Source organism: Cyprinodon tularosa, unplaced genomic scaffold (assembly GCF_016077235.1).
Source record: "Cyprinodon tularosa strain WSP-4 unplaced genomic scaffold, ASM1607723v1 ctg433, whole genome shotgun sequence".
In the NCBI taxonomy this organism is placed as follows: Eukaryota; Metazoa; Chordata; class Actinopteri; order Cyprinodontiformes; family Cyprinodontidae; genus Cyprinodon; species Cyprinodon tularosa.
Window position 1 is genome coordinate 1,111,307 of NW_024039156.1, and position 21,614 is coordinate 1,132,920.

Below are 21,614 nucleotides of genomic sequence, written 5' to 3' on the forward strand. Positions count from 1 at the left end.
AATAAAGTAGTTTTAATATGTTTTTAAGTGAGAAAGTCCACCTGAAAACTTAATAATTGCAGTCAGTTCATCCAGATTATCTATTTCTGTCGGAGGCGCTCAGACCCCCACATACCAGCGGTGCGCTGACAGCAGAAATCTCTTCATCAGCAGCCTGTAGGCTGGGCAGCCTGGGGTTCACCGCGGCTGCTGGCAGGTGTTTTTCATCTAAATAATTTTAGCTGCAGGCACCAGGATACCGGTAATAAAAGCGAACATATTCCGTCGGCAGGTTTCAGGATTTTAAGTTAATTTAGGAGTGACCACAGCGCTGTGTCATCTGCGATGTCTCTGTCTCACGGCCAGCTGCCAGGTTTGATTAATACTTTGTAATAAATACATGAATAAAGCACAGTCATACTCAGTTTTGCCCCCGCTGTATTTTTAAATACGCAGTAGAGGTATTTAAAGGTAGTAGAGGACTTGTACCTGTATATAAAAAACGCGCCCTATAGTCCGGTGCGCCTTATGTGTGTGTTAAATACAGAAATGGGACACATAACTGAGAGTGCGCCTTTTAGTCCGGTGCGCCTTATGGTCGTGAAAATACGGTACTCACTATAAAAGTTTTCACTCAGTCTGTTTCTCTCTCAAGGCCACATCATTCCCTGCAGAATGTTGTTTGTAGAGCAGACATAGCTTCTTCCCGTAACAATCCAGATTCTTTCTCAAGGTTTATGACTCTGACTGCTTTCCATTGTTGTAAGTAGGGGGGGACGAACCCTGCCCAGATCAGAACAGAGCAGAATGCTATGTCATGAAGGCTTCATGATGACTGTTCTCTCTTTGCAAAGATTTTTAATAAATGTGCCGATTGAGTGAAATCCATCGATCTCTGTTTATTTAACTAGGATGAATAGTTGAATACTTTTTTCCCACGACACTCCTCTTCCCTCCATTAAAGTCATTTCATCCCAGCTTTTCCTGTCCCGAGCCCGTAACATCATCAATGACCCCTCACACCCCCACCATGGTCTGCTCTGCCTGTTTCCCTCTGGAAAGAGACTTTGTAGCATCTCATGCTGGTCCAGCAGATTCCAGAACAGTTTCTTCCCCTCTGCCATTGAACTGCTGAATGTTATGTAAAATGGGTTATTAAAAAACGTAGCATTAGATGAATCCTTAAATGCTCTCTTAGATAAAAAATGTGCAGAGACCTACACATTCATCCCTTTATACTTTGAACCTTAGGTTGACATATGGCATTTAGTGTGAAAAAAAATAAGAGCATCTTTTCATAACCCTGACCAGGCCGTTTTTAAACAACCTTTGAATTGAACTTAACTGGGTTCTTCTTCCCCAAAAAAGGTTTAATTTTAGCTGTTCATCATAAGACGATGCTGGAACATATATAAAAATGTATGTCCCTGAATTCATTTCTTAAGTGTGGCAGAAAAACCCTGCTGACGACTACAATTTATTCATTTTCTTTTTAAATTGATGCTATTGTTGAAAGTGTTACATCATCATCGTTTATTGTATCAGACCATGTAGTTCTCCTTAAAAAGAGGTATGATTATTTATAGAAAGCTGACTCCCGGATTTAAATCAGAGCCGTATACCACGCTAGCAATTTGAAGAGAAGTGGCAATCTGCACATCTAGAGAAATCCTACTTAATCGTAAAAATTGTTTATTATTTTATTATAAAGACCATTCACAAAGCTTGAGGTATTTTTTAATAATTAAAAGAGGAGCAGAGCAAAAATCCAGTTTCTTCTACTTAATTTATAAACAGTCATTGGGCTGTTTAGCATCCATCCTCCAGCCATAGGCGGATCTATTGGGGTGGCATAGGGTGGCAAATTCCACCCTAAAAGACAGCCTTGCCACCCCTGCTGCCACCCCAGTTGGTGGTAGGGGTGGCGAGGCTTATAAATTACCGACCGCTAATTTCCAATGTCGTACTGCAGTGAATGCAGCACGAGATGACGCGAGAGCGACTGAGACTGATTAGTTTTGAAAACCGAATGGGGCAAAGTGAGGGAGCCAGGGGTCATGGGGAGAGGAGACACGGGATGAAACAGCTAAAAACTATCCAGAAATGACCCGTATGAACCTACTCACAAAATGTTTTGTACTTTTTCAGACTGGAAGCAAAATGTATTTTTAAGTTGCTTCTTTTCAGATTTGTGGAGATTTTGATGTAACATACAGTACCTGCCTTTTTGTTGATTTGTTGATACAGCAGCTCTATCTACAGCATATTGACATGCATGAAATGTCCCTTTCATGTTGCCTTAACTGCTGTATGTCAAGTTACTGAGGAACAAATGTGGTAAATGTGTGTTCAGAGTAAACAATACATGGATGTCTGGGACCGTCCAGTTAATGGCGGTAATGCACACAGGATGCAAACTGCCAGAAAACTCAATAGAAGAAGAAGAAGATGTTTTGCAGAGGAAAACAGAGACATAACGTTACCTGAACGCACGTGTAAGGTATGAATGATGCGTTTTTCCTCTGTGCTTGAGTTAGCCTCTCCTGGCGTCTCAAAGTGTTGCGGGCCTGGGCACGGGTAGATGGATACCATCAAATATATGGCGATAATGAGTCCAGTTGTTTGAAATATTTTGGTTGGTGTTCTTGATTTAGTCTTCTTGGTAAACTTCAGGGGAGGATCTAGGATTCTAGGAGATCAGGGGCTTAGCCCTGAGGGTGAAGATGAGAGTGCAGACTTTCTGGTAAATCCCGTTCTAATGTAAAATATGACAGATTACAGGATTAAAGAAATATTTTTGTATACTACATGCTATCACACATATTTTTTTACATAATTTGGAAACAGTTGCTCTTTATTTCTCAAAGATATGTGAGGAGGAGAGGAGAGAATGGATATTACAGCTGCCTGAAATAATCCGTTCTCCTCCATAACATGGGATTGAATTAATTTAACTGCAAGTTTTTAGCTGTGTTTATTCCTCTCTTCATCAACAACAAACTCTGTGGATTTGGTGACATTTGATCATTATTTGCCAAAGTTATCAGAGGGAAATCAAATATTTTAGCCACCTGATATAATCTATATTATATATATCCCATAACATGGGAAAAAAATAAACAAATCCTGTGAATTTTTAAACTATTATATTTCATATTTTATGTTTGAAACATTTATTTTATATTTTAAAATCCAAAATAGTAAAAAAAAAATATGACTGTTGGTTTGATGATCTTTATGAAATGTATTTTAATTCTTAATTCATAATGTCTGCAGTAGCATTGCTTCAGGTTTTTTGAATGGAGAAATCTTTCTGGATGGAAAGCGAAACATCTTTAAATTTGGAAAACACAGTTCAGTGGTTTTGTTTTTAACTTTTATTTTGAATATGTGTTAATTGTTAGATTAACATTTAAACAGAAAATATATTCCATAAAGACAATAAAAGGGGGACAGATTATTTCAGTCAGCTAAAATATATTGTTCCCGTCCTTTAATTTTGGCAAATAACGATCTCATGTGATCAAATCCACAGGGTTGTTGATGAAGAGAGGAATAAACACAGTTAAAGACTTGCAGGTGAATGAATTTTCTCCCATGTTACTGTATGGAGGAGAACAGATTATTTCAGAGCTGAAATATCCATTCTCTCCTCGCCTCCTCCTGTATCTTTGGGAAATACAGAGCAACTGTTTTTAAATTCTTAAAAATTGTTGAGTGATAGCATGTAGTACACTAGAAATGTCCTTAATCCAGTAATCTGTCATATTTTACATTAGAAAGGGATTTACCAGAAGGTCTACAATCTCATCTTTGCATAAAGTTTTAATTGTTGTGTCCTGCTATCAATCCTTTTCCATCTTATATCACTAATGAACAATGATAAATACAAACTACGAGTTGGAAAACTGAGGTTGGTAAATGACTTTTATTTCTCTCAGGCTGAAGTGACAGAAGTTGGAGAAAACTCAACACAAAACAGCTTGAAAGGACCTCGTCTATTTTCTTATTTAACGATTTTGTAAACAACGGCTGCTGATTAAACTGGATGTCACAACATTGACATCATTATAGGAGTTGTTTTAGCGAGAAATCAATCAGCAGCGCAGTAAAAATGGTCCCATCCTCAATGTCCGCCTCTCTGGCTTCAATGCGCCACCCGACACAAGGGGAACAGAATTTCATACAACACCGGGACAAAGAACGTCTGGAAGTCAGTCAGAGCTTCACATGCTGGGACATCAGTCTGTTTAGCAACAGTTAGTGGTGACAACTTCTTCTTCTGTGTGGGAATGCTACAGGCTTCTTTCCTGCACATGCTGCCACCATCTGGTGAATTCCACTACTGCACATTTTACTCAGCTCAGCTCAGAAGATCTGGGGCTCTGGGGGAAACATCCGGGGCTGTAGCCCACGTAGCCGCCCCCTAGATCCCCCACTTATAAACTTATTATACAGTGGTGGGTAGACCAACATCACAGCCAGTGTGTACGTTCCATAGCCGGACTTGTCTTGGCTAAAACACTGTTTTTTTGTTTGTAACCCAAGTTTTCGTTTTCTGACGGGTTTACATAAATTTTTGGAAAGGTGTTACAAAGCGTCCGAAATGGATCAACATGAATCGGCTTTGAAATCTTTGTAAGCAAAATAGGGCTGCAACAACGAATCGATAAAATCGATAAAAATCGACTTTTAAAAGCGTTGGCAATGAATTTCATCATCGATTAGTTGTGTTGCGCGATTAATGCGTCATCCGCCGCCGCCGTCATCACTGCCACTTGACTGAAACGGGGGAAGAAAAAAAAATACGGCAGAGCGAGTCAGCGCCGCAGGTGCAGTGTTGCCAACTGAGCGACTTTTCAGACCCCTCCAGCGACTATTTTTCAAAAAAGCGACTAGCGACAAATCTGCCGACTTTTTACGGTGTCACTGGCGGCTTTTGGAGACTTACCGTATTTTCACGACTATAAGGCGCACATAAACGTCTTTTTTTCCCCTCAAAATGTGCGGTGCGCCCTTTGGTGCGGTGCGCCCTATGTGTGTTGCAACTGCGACTTTTGAGACCACCTCATTGAGGAGATGATGAAAGAGTGGCTGAATGTAAGGAGACCAGGTGGGTTTTTTTCCACTCATCACCACACCATCGCTGTTAATATGTGACTCCATGCGTGCCCATCTCACAGCTGATGTGAAAAACATGGGGAAACAAATTAATGCTGTGCTCGCTGTGAACCGGACGCAGCAGGTGCAGCAGAAGCAGCGAGTTTACATGCAAAGTCAACGGTTGACGCGCGTATAGGTGCAGCAAAAGGTCCCGCAGCGCGTTTTGAGCAGCAGGCGCAGCGCGTCGGGAGCGCGCCGCCAACGCGCTACTGCTGCTCGAGATGGAAAAATTGAAGTTTTGCTGCTGGAAGCGCCGCATCAACCAATCAGAGAAGCTGATCTGGGAGCTGGCTGTGAGACCACACATCGCTCTGATGACATATGATTTTAAAGCAAATGAAAGGGCTGGATGGATGAGGAGATGATGAAAGCGTGGCTGAGGCAGGTGTATGTGAGGAGACCAGGTGGTTTTTTCCACGCATCACCATCGCTTTTAATATGTGACTCCATGCGTGCCCATCTCACAGCTGATGTGAAAAACATGGTGAAAAAAAATAAACGCTGTGCTCGCCGTTATCCTGGGGGTCTGACAAAGGAACCCTCACCGCTCGACATCGGTGTGAACCGGCCGTTCAAAGTAAGGCTGCGAGCGGCGTGGGAGCGATGGATGACCGACTGAGACCACAGTTTCACGATAAGTGGAAGGCAGCGCCGGCACTGCCTTCCACTTATTCTGTTAGATAGCCATGCGTTGTCAGATCGTCTTACGCGTATGACAAACTGATGGCTATATCTGTCAGATCAGCATACGTTGTCAGATAGTCATACGCTTAGCTCAGACATGTATACGTTGTCATTACCATATGATTTTATTTAATCAGCAACATAGAATCATGACGTAGATCATCATAAAACGGTGTTAGATCGTCATAAAGCTGCTAATGTAATAACACTTTATTAGCCACTGTATGACTTCCTGATGCATCCCTTAACCTGTCTGATTGCCATACACTTTGTTATTAGCCACTGTATGACTTCCTGATTAATACCAATGACATCAGTTGTATGATGTACTATATTTAATGTAGAACATTTTACTTCTGTATTTTTAATAATCCACACTGTCACTGGTGGGGTAAAACTGTTTAATTTAAGTTACACTTTTTACATTTGAACATGTCACCCATGTCTGTGGCACATTCTTTGTGTGTCCACCTTGAGCAGCAGTCACACTGTATCTGTGAAGTGGACAGAAAAAGAAAACAGTTATGAGTAAGCAAGTGTAATGTGTTTGAAGCGTTAAGTTGTACAGTTTAGTTGTTTACCATGTCAATGATGTTCTCTGAAGCATTACAGTGAAGCATATTGCATTCCACACAGTACTCTTCCACCTTGTCTGGGAACAAATAAAGGCATTTAGAGTGTACTTTACCAAAAATAGTCAAGTACTACCTCTTTATATTCTGTTGACAAGCCATCATGTTATACTAGTACATAACAGAAAATACTGCAATTTAGTATGTCATATATCTTTGGATTTTTTTAATGCTTTGGACTGTTCCGGTATAGCCTAAGGGAAAATTTGTTCCGTTTGGAATGAAAAATTTGTTGATATGCTCCTAAGCCATCTTGTGTTTTTGATTGTTAGAATATTAACAAAACAGATCAACAGGTTTCACACAGACTTCCACAGTTCCCAGAACAGTGGAACTGGTTCTTAATACCCAACATTAATAAAATTTCATGTGTTCTGACCAAAAAATTCTTAGAATCATAGCTGTCCAAAGCTATAAATCTCTGAACATTCAGCCAGCAAACTGGAAAACAAGACTTCTTTGTAATTGTTCTTTCACCTCGATGTTGATACAGTGTGGTAGCGATGTGCAGTCTGGCTTGGGATATGTCTTTGGGTCCTGTTTGCACTGCCTGCAGCCCTCCCATTTGAACATATGTTTCTGCAAACTGAAAAAATTATGCATTTTAATGTAATAATTCCATGGATTTCAAAACATTCCATCTGTTCTTTGTACCTTCAAAACCAAGATGATAATCACATGTTTGTGAGTTGTTTAGTTAAACATGGAACGATTTTTATCGAGTGAAACGTTTTTTTTTACTGTGGCAGCATTTCTGTGAACAAGCTGACTGTTTTTGCCTGCGCAATGCTATTTTTTTTTATGTGCTCCTTTTGTCATGGGCAGGTGGCTTGATGTCGGCTGGATGTTTTTATTTGCTGCTGAACAGTTTTGTTTCACTCTTTTCAGGTATGTTATTTCTTTTTTATTTCTTTTTTTTATTATTGACTTAACTTTCTTGGTCTGTTCTGGAGTTTTGTTATATATATATATATATATATATATATATATATATATATATATATATATATATATATATATATATATATATATATATATATATATATATATATATATATATTTATTTTTGTTTTCAAAATGAACACATTTTTATCCATGTTAGATATTTATCGTGGAGGTTTGTTCGTGATGTGTTTTGTAATTTTTTTTTTATCTCTTTGGTCCTCATTTAAAATATTTAATGAGGTTATTTCTAATAATATCTGATGTTAAATATGTAATGAGCCTGACAATGTTCGTTACTGCAATGGAGGAAGGTGGCTTGATGTCGGCTGGATGTTTTTATTTGCTGCTGAACAGTTTTGTTTCACTCTTTTCAGAATAAACATACCATTTATTGGCTGACTTGGAGTGGTTGAACGAGAGAATATTACACAACGCAGAGGCCGGTTACATTGGTGCCGTGACCCGGATTCATCTTGGATCAACAACAGCTTGGTCACCGATGGGCTGCTGATCGTTACAAGAGGTTCTGTTAAAGTAGCTGTTTTCGAAGCTACGCTGTTACACAGTTGAAAGGACTTAAAAAAGAAAAAAAAAAGGGGTTTTCATTTTTTTTTCTCCCACGTACTGTGTAATTCAACTAAGTTTGATTGAACTTAAGAACTTGTTTTTGTTATAATATAGGGTTAAGTTTTCTTTTTATTTAAAATGGCTTATAAGTTTGGAGAAGGAGACGTTCCTACAACAAGTGAAAATACTCTAGGCCTAGGCAGAGGAAGGTTTTTGAGGGAGCTTTGTGATACCCCTGCTAGAAATGAAAACGGTGTTGGTTCACCAGCCTTCAGCTCTACTCGGTTACCTAGTCATCCAACCACTTCGCCTAAAATCACTGATCAGCCATCAGCAATACCAAACCTAAGTGATCCAGCTTTAAACCATCTCATCACACACATAGCACAGCAAGTTGGACAGGTTATATCTACTCAGTTAAAGGAAGACAGTAAGGCCAATGAGGATAGAGATGCACAAGCTCAGAGTTCAGGTGCAGATCAGACTTTCAACAGCCTTACTCATAACCTGGCAGGCATAAGATTAGTTATGCAAGCTGATGTAAGAGAACCCCCCAGTTTTCGGGGAGATGCATCAGATAAGCTATCAGTGTATGAGTGGGAGGAACTTATGGACACATACCTGAGAAAGAGAGGTGTACCACATGAAGAACAGCATCAGGAGATCCTATATAAGTTAACGGGAAAAGCTAGGGACATTGTGAAGGTTACACTCCGTAGCAATCCAGCCCTAAAGGCTCAGGACAACCCAAAAGTCATCATTGACATACTAAAGCAACATTTTGGTGAAACGACAAGTTCAAGTATGCCCCTTGCAGACTTTTATGGCACTGTCCCTCAGATAGGAGAAAACCCTGTTGAGTACTGGCTCCGCCTCAACAAGGCAATTGATGCAGCTGAGGAGGCTCTGAGCAGACAAGGGCGACATATTGATGACCCTAGCCGAGAGGTAACGATGATGTTTGTCAAGTATTGTCCAGATCCCTCTCTTGCTGCAGTCTTACGATTTAAAGCACCTGACAAGTGGACAGCTAAAGAAATACAGGAACATGTCGATCGCTATCAGATCGAGATGAAAGCAAAACCAAATCGTCCCAGCTTGGTTAAGGGTATGTCATCACATGTTCAAGCTCCTGAGGAGCTAATTTCATTCAGTTCTCCAGGTTCTTCTCTTGCTCAGGTTGAGGGGAACGACAACCTCAGTCCTCATTTAGATGACAACTGTATAAGGACTCTTATTAGTCTGCTTGACCGTACCCTTGTTCAGAATAACCAGACTGTGCTCAGAAAACCCTCTCATGGTCAGTTGCAGAGAAAGTTCTGTAAGGTTTGCCAGTCCACAGAACACTCAACTTTGGCTCATTGCAGACAAGACCGCTTGTGCTTATCCTGTTTCAAACCTGGTCACATCAAGAGGGACTGCCCAAACAAGGATGTCAGACAAAATACTGAGACCCCATGTCCTCTTGGAGGGCAACAGCATTTAAACTGAAGAACCCGCATTTGGGGAGGGGACGTGTGGGTAGTGATTCACAAACCCTCAATGGTGAGAGCGAACTCGTACAGTGTTATTTCAATGCATGTGAAGCAGTATCAGTTGATGCTAAGGTGATTATGCAAAATACACAAACGGTAGAACCTTATGATGAGTTGTTCTATGCACCTGTTACTGTGAACTCAAAGTTTCAGATGCGGGGGATGATAGACTCAGGTTCTATGGCATGTACCTTCAGTGAAGAAGCAGAGGAAAGAATGCTTAGAGAGAATGTTTTGTCAGAAGCTAAAACCTTGACGCAAGAAGTGGTGTTAGTCGGGTGTGGTGGGAAAATAACTAAACCTAAATGTATCTATGAAGTTGAGTTTAAAATATATGGACAGAACTGCTTCGTTCCAGTACTTGTGGTGCCAGGTCAGAGAGATGATTTAATAATAGGCACAAATGTGATCAAGTTCCTCATGCATCAGTTAAAAGATAGTGATGATTATTGGCGTCTTATTTCCAGGGACAGTTCGACAGCATCTCCTGAATGTGAACAGTTCTTGGACCTGATGGCTAGTACATCACGTTGGAGAGGGGAAGAACAGCCAGAAAAAATCGGCACTGTCACACTGCGACAATCTGTCACACTTGCAGCACAGAGGGAGCATCTTGTTTGGGGAAAACTACCCAGTAACTCTCCTATGTCCCCTGGAAGCACAGTTGTTGTTGAGCCTACTACGTCAAAGTCCATGCCACGGAATGTTATGGTTGGTCGTGTTATAACACCATTATGGGGTGACAGATGGGTTCCTATGAAGGTCACAAACCTGTCTGACAAGCCGATCACTCTCAGGAAAAACTGTAAACTCGCTGATGTGTCACCTTGTATGGCTGTAGAAGATTTTGAGATTCTGCAGGGTTCCACACAGATTGAAAAGTCCATCTCAGAAAAATATGTGATGCCTGATAGCCTTTCAGAACTTGAACAAAGATTACAAAAAGTTGGTCTGGCAGATGTTGACATAAGAAATTGTACCACAGATAACGCTGGGAAAGAGAGACTAGTCAGTTTACTTGAGCGCTACAACGATGTTTTTTCCAAAGATTCGTTAGACTGTGGTGAAGCTAAGGGTTTCGTCCATCGCATTCGGCTCACGGATGATCGCCCATTTCGCTTGCCCTATCGGAGAGTTCCCCCTGCTCATTACCAAAAGTTACGGCAGGTGCTGACAGATATGGAGGAAAAAGGGATAATTCGAAAGTCTGTCAGTGAGTATGCTTCACCATTGGTGATGGTTTGGAAAAAGGATGGAAACCTCAGGATCTGCACTGACTTCCGGTGGTTGAATGCCAGAACCCTCAAGGATGCTCATCCTCTTCCTCACCAGTCTGATTGCCTTGCTGCTGTGGGAGGGAATATCTATTTTAGCACAATGGATCTTACATCCGGTTTTTACAATATCCCTATGGCCGAAGAGGACAAAAAGTATACAGCGTTTACCACACCACTGGGCTTGCATGAGTACAACCGGATGCCACAGGGGCTCTGCAATAGTCCAGCTTCCTTCATGCGAATGATGTTAAGCATATTTGGTGACTTGAACTTCAGCAGTTTGTTATGCTACTTAGATGACCTGCTTGTTTTTGCACCGAGTGAGGAGGAGGCTTTGCAGAGATTGGAGGTTGTCTTTCAGCGGCTGCGAGAGCATAACTTGAAGTTGAGTCCCAAAAAGTGTCATCTCATGCGAGCTTCTGTGAAGTTTCTGGGTCATGTGATTGATGGAAATGGTGTAGCTGTGGATCCTTCAAAAGTTGAGGTGATATCCAAAATGTCAACGTCCGATTTGATGGAGGACGATGGATGTACACCTTCTGTTCGACGGATTAAATCTTTTCTGGGGATGGTATTCTATTACCAACACTTCCTCCCCAATTGCTCTTCTTTGGCTAAACCACTCTTTTCTCTTACTGCTGGACAGAAAAGAAGAGGAAAGGCAAGAGCAAGTGCAGGAACCTATAGGAAGCTCAAACCAGATGACTGGACACAGGAATGTGACACAGCTTTTGAGAAGCTGAAAGAGAGTCTGATGAATTGTGTGGTTCTTGCTCACCCCGACTTTTCACGTCCTTTAATCTTGTCCATCGATGCTTCTCTAGATGGTTTGGGTGCTGTGTTGTCACAGATACCAGAGGGTGAAAGCAAAGCCAGACCCATAGCTTTCGCAAGTAAGACACTCAGTGGATCTCAGAGACGATATCCAGCCCACCGACTTGAATTTCTGGCTTTAAAGTGGAGTGTTTGCGAGAAATTTAGCCATTGGCTAAAGGGCAACACTTTCACAGTATGGACGGATAACAATCCCTTAACACATATTATGACGAAGCCAAAGCTGGAAGCTTGCGAGCAGCGATGGGTTGCTAAACTTGCCCCATACACATTCGACTTAAAGCATATTGCGGGCACCAAAAATGTTGTGGCAGATGCTCTCAGCAGAGATCCATTTGCCAAAACAGTTGGTCATAGGCTCATTACTGAATGTTATGACGATTTACTTGTTGAGTCTAAAGGAGTTGGTGAACAAGGGATTCAAGATGTCTTCCGTCTTAAAGTTCAGTGTCATTGTGTAGGAGGAGCATCACAGGTCAATGCTGTTAAGCTTCACTCAGTTAATTCCAGAGGTCATTCAGCTATAAAAGCAATCATTGATGCACATGACCAGTGGAATGTGTCTACAGAGTCTAGGGCAGTTTCATTTGTCCAGACTGTTCAGCAGGTTGCTGATTCATGTAATGGATCTGATCCATTACCTGCCATTTCTATAGAAGAACTCCAAAGGAGCCAAGAACAAGACCTCAGTATTTCTAAAATACTGCCGTTTTTGAGCAAGAAAAGGAGGCCATCCAGAAGAGAAAGAGAGGGATTCGATCCAGGAGCACTTGTTCTTATGAAACAATGGGACAGACTCAAGCTTCTTGATGGGGTCCTGTACAGAGTAATCAAAGATCCTTTAAGTAAACAAAGAAGATATCAGTTTGTTCTACCAAAAAGTCTGGAAGTGAAAGCTTTGTGTGGGGTGCATGACTTAGCTGGCCATCAAGGTCAGGCAAGGACAATCTATCTGGCGAGACAGTGCTTCTTTTGGCCAAAGATGGAAAATCAGATCAGAAATTATGTAAAGTGTTGTCAGAGATGTATACTGGCTAAGACACCAGAGCCTTCCGCCAGAGCACCACTTGAAAGCATCAGAACATCTGCTCCAATGGAATTGGTGTGTTTGGATTTTTGGAGTGCAGAAAACAACCGACAGCAATCTGTAGATGTTCTTGTAGTGACAGACCACTTTACAAAGTTGGCTCATGCCTTCCCATGTGCAAACCAAACAGCAAAACAAGTTGCAAGAAAGCTGTGGGACCATGTCTTCTGTGTGTATGGGTTCCCAGAAAGGATTCACACTGATCAGGGGGCAAACTTTGAGAGTGAACTTATCACAGAGTTATGCAAGCTGTCTGGTGTAGCCAAGTCGCATACTACTGCGTATCACCCAATGGGAAATGGTGGGACCGAGAGGTTTAATAGGACTTTGGGGAATATGCTCCGTTCACTACCTCTCAGAGAAAAAGCCAAATGGCCCCAGCAGATACAGGCATTGACACTTGCATACAATGCAACGATACATGAGACCACTGGTTATGCTCCTTTCTTTCTCATGTTTGGCCGTGTCCCGAGATTACCTGTTGATGTAATCTTTCAACAGGTTCTGCATGATCCAGTAGTGGTTGATTACAGCAGTTATGCCAAGACACTAATGTCCCATTTAAAAGAGGCGGCATGTATTGCTTCAAAACATGCTATGAAGGAACAGGATAAGCAGGCCAGGGAATACAACAAAAAGGTCAAGGGATTTCAACTGAACAAAGGAGATAGAGTCCTCCTTGCTAATAAAGGAGAGAGAGGAAAGAGGAAGTTGGCCGACAAGTGGGAATCAAAAGTCTACAGAGTCATAGACAAGGACCCCAAGACACACATCTACAAGCTTGAAGATGAGAAAGGGGAAGAAAAAGTAGTGCATCGGAACCTCATTTTGGATGTCAGCTTCTTGCCTGTTGAGCCGGCAGATGCTTCTATGAACGAGACAATGTGCAGTTTTGATGAGACTGAGGACGAGTGTTCTATGGCAGAAGCTTTAGGCTCAATGGATGAAGAGGATCCAGGAGATACAACCAAAGCCAGGATACCCAGTGAAACGAGGGTTACCAGTCTTTTTGATCCAGAGGAACATGAAAGTGAGCTGTGCAATAAACAGACAGAAGAGGACAGTGTAGAGTCATTGGTCTTGGGTCATGAATCTTTGGATATACATGAATCTGAGGTTGAGACTTTTGACCTCAAGGAGTGTGATGGCCTAAATGTAACCCAAACAGCAGGCAGCTTAATGGATGGACCTAAAGAAACCATGGACACAGCTGAGGGGGGTCAGGATTCAACTAGTGAGGCCATTAAAAGAGCTGATAGCTCAGGTGTGGTTAGAACACGAGTTGGTAGGGTTGTTAAAAAGGTTGACCGCTTGATAGAGCCCATGGCTCAGAAGCCATTTGGTATCAGGCAGTTTACTGGCTCAGTTCGCAGAACATCACAGTCTCTACTCTCCTTGTTTTAGTAAGGGTGTTATTTTTTTTTCCTTCTCTTTGCTTATTTTCTCTCCTGGTTGTTCGTTTTGTGAGATGTCTATTATTATGGTTATATGAACGAACAGGACATAAGTAGATGGGTGGTTTGGTGTATTCGGCACCATACTGATCCATGAGAGTTTGAGGTTTGATCACCCTTAAATTTCTTTGGGCCTGTGTTAACAGGTAGCTTCTACAGTTGATTATAAAGATTGTATTCTTTGGAATAATACCATCCTACTTTTGTCCAGGTGTTGGTTTTCGTGTTATGGGATGAGTTATTTTGTTGAGCAATCAGGAGTTTGGTGTCATTCAGGGAGGGTGAATGTAACATAGAAGAAAAAAAATTCATTCCACCAAAATTCCTTCATCTTATATTTTTATTAATGTATTCAATTTTGGTTTTACTTTGAAATTATTACTTTAAGGAACGATAATCTGTATAATAGGGGAAAGTTTAATTTTACTTTGGCGGGTATAACCTGTGACATCACTTCCTCCTTCCTCACAATGTTCGTTACTGCAATGGAGGAAGGTGAGTTTTCATGAAGGTCTTGTCAATTTCTTTTGTTTAATTAATGTAAAAGGAAAAAATGTTTAGTTGTGTTTAAGCTAACATGTTTGTGAGTTGTTTAGTTAAACATGGAACAATTTTTATCGAGTGAAACGTTTTTTTACTGTGGCAGCATTTCTGTGAACAAGCTGACTGTTTTTGCCTGCGCAATGCTATTTTTTTTTATGTGCTCCTTTTGTCATGGGCAGGTGGCTTGATGTCGGCTGGATGTTTTTATTTGCTGCTGAACAGTTTTGTTTCACTCTTTTCAGGTATGTTATTTCTTTTTTATTTCTTTTTTTTATTATTGACTTAACTTTCTTGGTCTGTTCTGGAGTTTTGTTATATATATATATATATATATATATATATATATATATATATATATATATATATATATATATATATATATATATATATTTATTTTTGTTTTCAAAATGAACACATTTTTATCCATGTTAGATATTCATCGTGGAGGTTTGTTCGTGATGTGTTTTGTAATTTTTTTTTTATCTCTTTGGTCCTCATTTAAAATATTTAATGAGGTTATTTCTAATAATATCTGATGTTAAATATGTAATGAGCCCGACAATGTTCGTTACTGCAATGGAGGAAGGTGGCTTGATGTCGGCTGGATGTTTTTATTTGCTGCTGAACAGTTTTGTTTCACTCTTTTCAGAATAAACATACCATTTATTGGCTGACTTGGAGTGGTTGAACGAGAGATTATTACACAACGCAGAGGCCGGTTACACCAGCAGCAGTCACCACCACGCCCGCTCCTTCTCATCGTTTCGATGCAGCCTTGGACCTCTTCAGCTTCCTGATTCATAGCAGCTCCCCCGTCTAGTCTTCTGGCGTTTAACAGCTCTCAGCCTCCCTCCGCTCCACCGGACTCTCTCACTCAATCCTTCGACGCTGTCCGCACGCTCCAAATGTGGGAATCCCTGCACTGCCACGTCATCCCTGCCGCTGTCTGCTCAGACGGACCTCCCCCTCCCCTCATTCACATTAGGGAACGCCCGCCCTGGGCCAGCCTTAGGGTAAGACGTATTCAACCATGTTTTCATTCATAATTTTCTATCTATTTGAGTTTGCTGTTATGCTTCGTCTGCCTCTATCAGGCATACTTATATTAACACACATGCTGATATTTTCACTAGCCTCGTTCTAAATTATTCAGGGGAATATTTTAATTTAGTCTCTTATTCTTCCCTCCCCTGAAGTCGATCAGCAGGTGACGTCACCGTTTTTCTTAAATCATCCGATCTCCGTCTACCAGAGATCTTTCTATTGGCCAAAATTTTGGCCGCATTCAGCATCTATCATGATTACTCAGAGCTTCTGCAGGAGGCCATCCGATCAGTCTGTCCCCGCCGTGCACGCTTCATATATATCGTACCTCAGTCTTAGCAGCCCGTCATCTTACCACCCCTTATTATTACTTCTGATTATCGTTCTGTCTTCTTCTTCTTCTTCAAAAAAAAAAAAAAAAAACACACACAAACTGATGTTCTACATCAGTCATTTCTAAATGCCAATTGCGCTCCTTGCTAGGTCAGCTAATTTGCCATGCGCTTATTTCTCAAGGCCGCGCTTTCATTCCCAGTTGCTTGATCCGGCAATTTCCGTCCCTCTCCTTGGTCAGATTACTGAACGTAGGCTGCCGTTCGGATCTCCTGGTCTGACTGCTTCTAATTGGAACAAATTTCTTTTCTATGTCGAAATTATCTATCTCCTGCCATGCTTCAAAATTTTTCGGATGCTGCATCCGTAGGTTTTGGGGGGTTCTTCAGGACAGGTGGTTCATGGCCTCTTTTATTCACACCCATTATGCTTGTGTGAGGTGTAACCCTAGCTAGCTTCCATCGTGGGGCTTTGGGAAGGAATCGCGTCCGCCCACTGCGATAACTTCGTAGTAGTTGAAGCCACTAATAAGTCTCTACTCCTCCCAGTCTCTCATGCCTTCATCAGAAGCATCACTGGCAGCAGTCACTAACGTTTCATCATCTCAGTGCGTTATGTTCAGGCATTCAGCACTTTTATTCGCCCAAGCATTACCCTACGTCCACCATGGTTCTTCACCACCTTAGGATACTCTTAGAATCGCGTGGCCTTCCCTCTAGTAGGTAATCTGGGCATACGTTCTGGACCGAGCAGCTGCATTGCAGCTACTCGCGGGGTTCTGAGGCTTCCCTCAGCTCTGGGCCGATGGCTCACCAGCCTATACCTCATTCATCCGCCCAGAACTCTCACCAATTCTCTCAGCTCAGTGCTCTCTGCCTCTAGGTAACACTATTTCAAATACTGGTGGTGGTTCAACTCATTTTCATAATTTTCTGACCTAATCACGACTATCCTCTAACTCATTTTCTACTCCCACTCCTTATCAGTTTTCTTCATTATTCCCTGCTTCATGCAGTCTTCCATGCTGTCTCCTTGCTATTCATGCTATCTTCATTCTGGCTCGCATTCATGCAATCTCACCTTTATGACAGGCATTATATGCATTCTCCTGTGTGTCACGTCACGTCTGGTCTGTGTCTCGTCATGCATCCTTGACACCATTTAGCATGCATTCCCTAATGCATCAATTCTTCATATATGTAACCATCCGCAAGAATCATCCGCAAGATTCATTATCAGACTCATCTGCAAGATTCATTATCAGACTCATCTGCAAGATTCATTATCAGACTCATCCGCAAGATTCATTATCAGACTCATCCGCAAGATTCATTCCCCATGCATCACATGCTCCCTATCTGTGTCTCGTCGTGTCCCGTCATGCATCCCTTACGCCATTTTGCTTGCATTTTCAATGCATCAATATGCACCATGTCTGCGTCTCGTCATGTCCGTATCCCGTCATGTTATATGTTCTATATGGACTCATCCGCAAGATTCATTATCAGACTCATCCGCAAGATTCATTATCAGACTCATCCGCAAGATTCATTCCCCATGCATCACATGCTCCCTATCTGTGTCTCGTCGTGTCTCGTCATGCATCCCTACGCCATTTTGCTTGCATTTCCAATGCATCAATATGCACCATGTCTGCTTCTCGTCATGTCTGTATCCCGTCATGTTATATGTTCTATATGGACTCATCCGCAAGATTCATTATCAGACTCATCCGCAAGATTCATTATCAGACTCATCCGCAAGATTCATTCCCCATGCATCACATGCTCCCTATCTGTGTCTCGTCGTGTCTCGTCATGCATCCCTTACGCCATTTTGCTTGCATTTCCAATGCATCAATATGCACCATGTCTGCATCTCGTCATGTCTGTATCCCGTCATGTTATATGTTCTATATGGACTCATCCGCAAGATTCATTATCAGACTCATCCGCAAGATTCATTATCAGACTCATCCGCAAGATTCATTATCAGACTCATCCGCAAGATTCATTATCATCGTCATCATAATGGGATGCACCATCGTCATCATCATCCGCAGGATTCATCATCATCGTCATCATCATCATGGGATCATCATCGTCATGGGATCATCATCGTCATCATCATCATGGGATCATCATCGTCATCATCATCATGGGATCATCATCGTCATCACCATCATGGGATCATCATCATCATCATGGGATCATCATCATCATCTTCATCATCATCATCATGGGATCATCATCATCATCATCATCATCATGGGTTCATCATCATCATGGGTTCATCATCATCATCATCATGGGTTCATCATCATCATCATCATCATGGGTTCATCATCATCATCATCATCATCATGGGTTCATCATCATCATCATGGGTTCATCATCATCATGGGTTCATCATCATCATCATGGGTTCATCATCATCATCATGGGTTCATCATCATCATCATGGGTAAATCATCATCATCATGGGTTCATCATCATCATCATGGGTTCATCATCATCATCATGGGTAAATCATCATCGGTAAGTTCTCGGCGTCAACCGTGGTGGCCATCCTCATCAACAACCTGCCTCGGTAAGTTGTTTGCAAACCTTCTCAGCATTTCATTACGCATTCTTTATTCTGTCCCTAGTGTATGCCCTACGAGCATACGGACTCTCCGGCCTCGACCTCGGCTTTTTGGGGGAACATCCCTATTCACATTTATCTACTCATGCATGTTAAAGCATAATTCAGCATGAATGTTCCTGCCGAGGTCTGAGCGCCAAAGACTATACTTTCTTATCAATAAATTCTTCTAATTATCTTTTCTCTCTGTGTGAGTTTTTCAGATTGAAATGAAGCTCTAGCGAAAGTTCAATTGAAGAAACTCTGACTTACCTCACATCATCAGAAGCCGATCCGTCTCCGAAGCGAGCCAATCAGCTTTGAACTACTCCACCACGAAGCCCAATCAGCGTCCTGCTTCCACTTTATAAACTCCCTCAAATCTCACCACAGCCGCTATCCTGCAATCGCAATGTCGGATTTCGATCCAGACGACAATTCACCCACCTCCATCCCCTTCTCCGCCATCGCAGCTGAATCGTCCTCCATGACACGACTTCACCTCAACCTCATCAGAGAGTATTAATCCCAGTTGTCACCATCCCTCGTCTCATCGCATTGGTCCGGCAGAAGACCACCATGTTGAGCCCGGTTCTGCCAGAGGTTTCTTCCCAAAGGGGAGTTTTTCCTCTCCACTGTCGCTTCATGCTTGCTCATCATGGACACTTCACGGTACCTGCATCACCGAGCAGGACCTCTATATCCCGAGTCTGAGTGAAGCCCCGGCGTCAGCTCCCTCAGTCTTCTAGTCCCACAATTCTGCCCAGCAGATCACCTTGTCAACCAGCTCTGATTAAACCACCACCAGTTTCAGGCCCGGGGGGAACATCCCTATTCACATTTATCTACTCATGCATGTTAAAGCATAATTCAGCATGAATGTTCCTGCCGAGGTCTGAGCGCCAAAGACTATACTTTCTTATCAATAAATTCTTCTAATTATCTTTTCTCTCTGTGTGAGTTTTTCAGATTGAAATGACATTTCTGTGAAATATCAGCTCTTAGGACAAGAAATACAAAATTAAAATAAATAACAAAAAGTTTGTAGTGAAAGCTTCTTCATATCCATCCTTTCTTATTCCGATTTAATACAAAAAAAACCTTGTAATCAACATATTTATGCATGTGCATCCAACAATGCAATTCTTGAAATACTGCAGAAAACACAACAGCGAGTTTAAATGCAATTGAGAGATCCCAATTTTTTATTGACAACACTGGTGGATGCCATGTCCTTCCTGGCAACGCCTGGTGAACACAGGGACTTCAAGTGACTCAAGAACATCTCCTGTCTTTTATTAATTGAGGCAAAAGTCACACTGACAGTGACTAATACATAAACCAGGTGGCTGTACTCGTGTATGTGATCTGTTAACCTGAAAAGCCTTCATGTTCCAAAAACAACCTCAATTTGCATAAACTAAATATGTGTAAATGTAAAGCACATATAAAAACAAAATTAACATGAACGCTTTTCATATACATTAATGAAGATAAGGATTTGTTTCAAAAGTGAAACACTGGTTTTGCCCCAGTTTCAGTGTGGGTAAAAATTGCGTTTTCATACGTCTGATTCATTTAATGTTGGTAACGGTGGATGCCAACATTAAGTTAATCTATGTAGATGTTAAAAAGGTGAGAGGACAGTATACTTCCCTGTCTTACTCCTGAACATGAAGGCTTTTCAGGTTAACATATCACATACACAACATGCTATCCAAGTTAGCAGACATGTTATCCAACCCAAAAATATTAAGGAACTGGGGGACGTGAATTTAAACAGGGCGTGTTTTGTAGTTTATTTACTTACTTTTTATTGTTTCTCTTCTCGCGTATGACAAGCAGCAGCATTAAATTTAATTTATTTACTTACTTTTTATTGTTTCTCTTCTCGCGTATGACAAGCTGACTACTCCTCTCAATATCGCGGACCTCCTGCAGAATGCGCATGCGTGCGCATGCGTTCTTACCATATGTATGCTATTCTGACATGTATGGCTATCTGATAGAACACCGGGCAAGTTACGCCACCGTTTGTGGATGGATTGTAGATGCTTGGACTAATGGGTCTGCTGGCTCTGTTGTTCAAGCTTTCACAAAAGCCGGCATTATTTCTGAGGAGCTGCGCTGCACGGAAAGTGACTTTGACAGCAAAGAAGGGGAAATTGGCATGTCTGATTTAGTGCAGCTGTTTAATTCAGAAACAGAGGATGATGACTTTGATTAATACTTTGTAATAAATACTTGAATAAAGCACAAACATACTCAGTTTTTCTCCCGCTCTACTTTTCTACCTGAAAACTTAAAAGCGAACATATTCCGTCGGCAGGTTTCAGGATTTTAAGTTAATTTAGGAGTGATCACAGTGCTCTGTCATCTGCGATGTGTCTGACTCACGGCCAGCTCCCAGGTTTGATTAATACTTTGTAATAAATACATGAATAAAGCACAATCATACTCAGTTTTGGGCCCGCTGTATTTTTAAATACGCAGTAGAGGTATTTAAACGTAGTAGAGGACATGTACCGGTATATAAAAAACGCGCCCTATAGTCCGGTGCGCCTTATGTGTGTGTTAAATACAGAAATGGCACACATAACTGAGACTGCGCCTTTTAGTACGGTGCGCCTTATGGTCGTGAAAATACGGTACGTGAAAGCATGTATCGTTCCTACTCTGCCGTGGGGCGCCTCCCCCATCCCAACCCCGTTCTCCCGCAGGAGTCCCTCTCAGCGCTGCAGTCAGAGCCGCAGGATGTTTACCCTCAGCGTCCAGACTGCAAATGAAGCGCGCATGCGCCGGGATTGACGGTGCAAATTGATCACAATAATTAAAATAGCCTGCGCTTTGTAAAGTGAAAAAAGTCGTAACATGCAACTTTTGTCAAAACAAATGAACATGGCACGGAACCACCA

The 21,614-nt window shown here is 41.7% G+C and overlaps 1 long non-coding RNA gene across 1 annotated transcript; it reads right to left on the minus strand.

Annotated features, from left to right (window-relative positions):
• Positions 1-6,048: 6,048 nt before the first annotated feature.
• LOC119792873 lies at positions 6,049-7,130 on the minus strand. The gene is made up of 3 exons (XR_005282037.1): positions 7,113-7,130; positions 6,408-7,044; positions 6,049-6,320 (listed from the first exon to the last, which is right to left on the minus strand). It is a non-coding gene; the product is annotated as an uncharacterized LOC119792873 (long non-coding RNA).
• Positions 7,131-21,614: the final 14,484 nt, after the last annotated feature.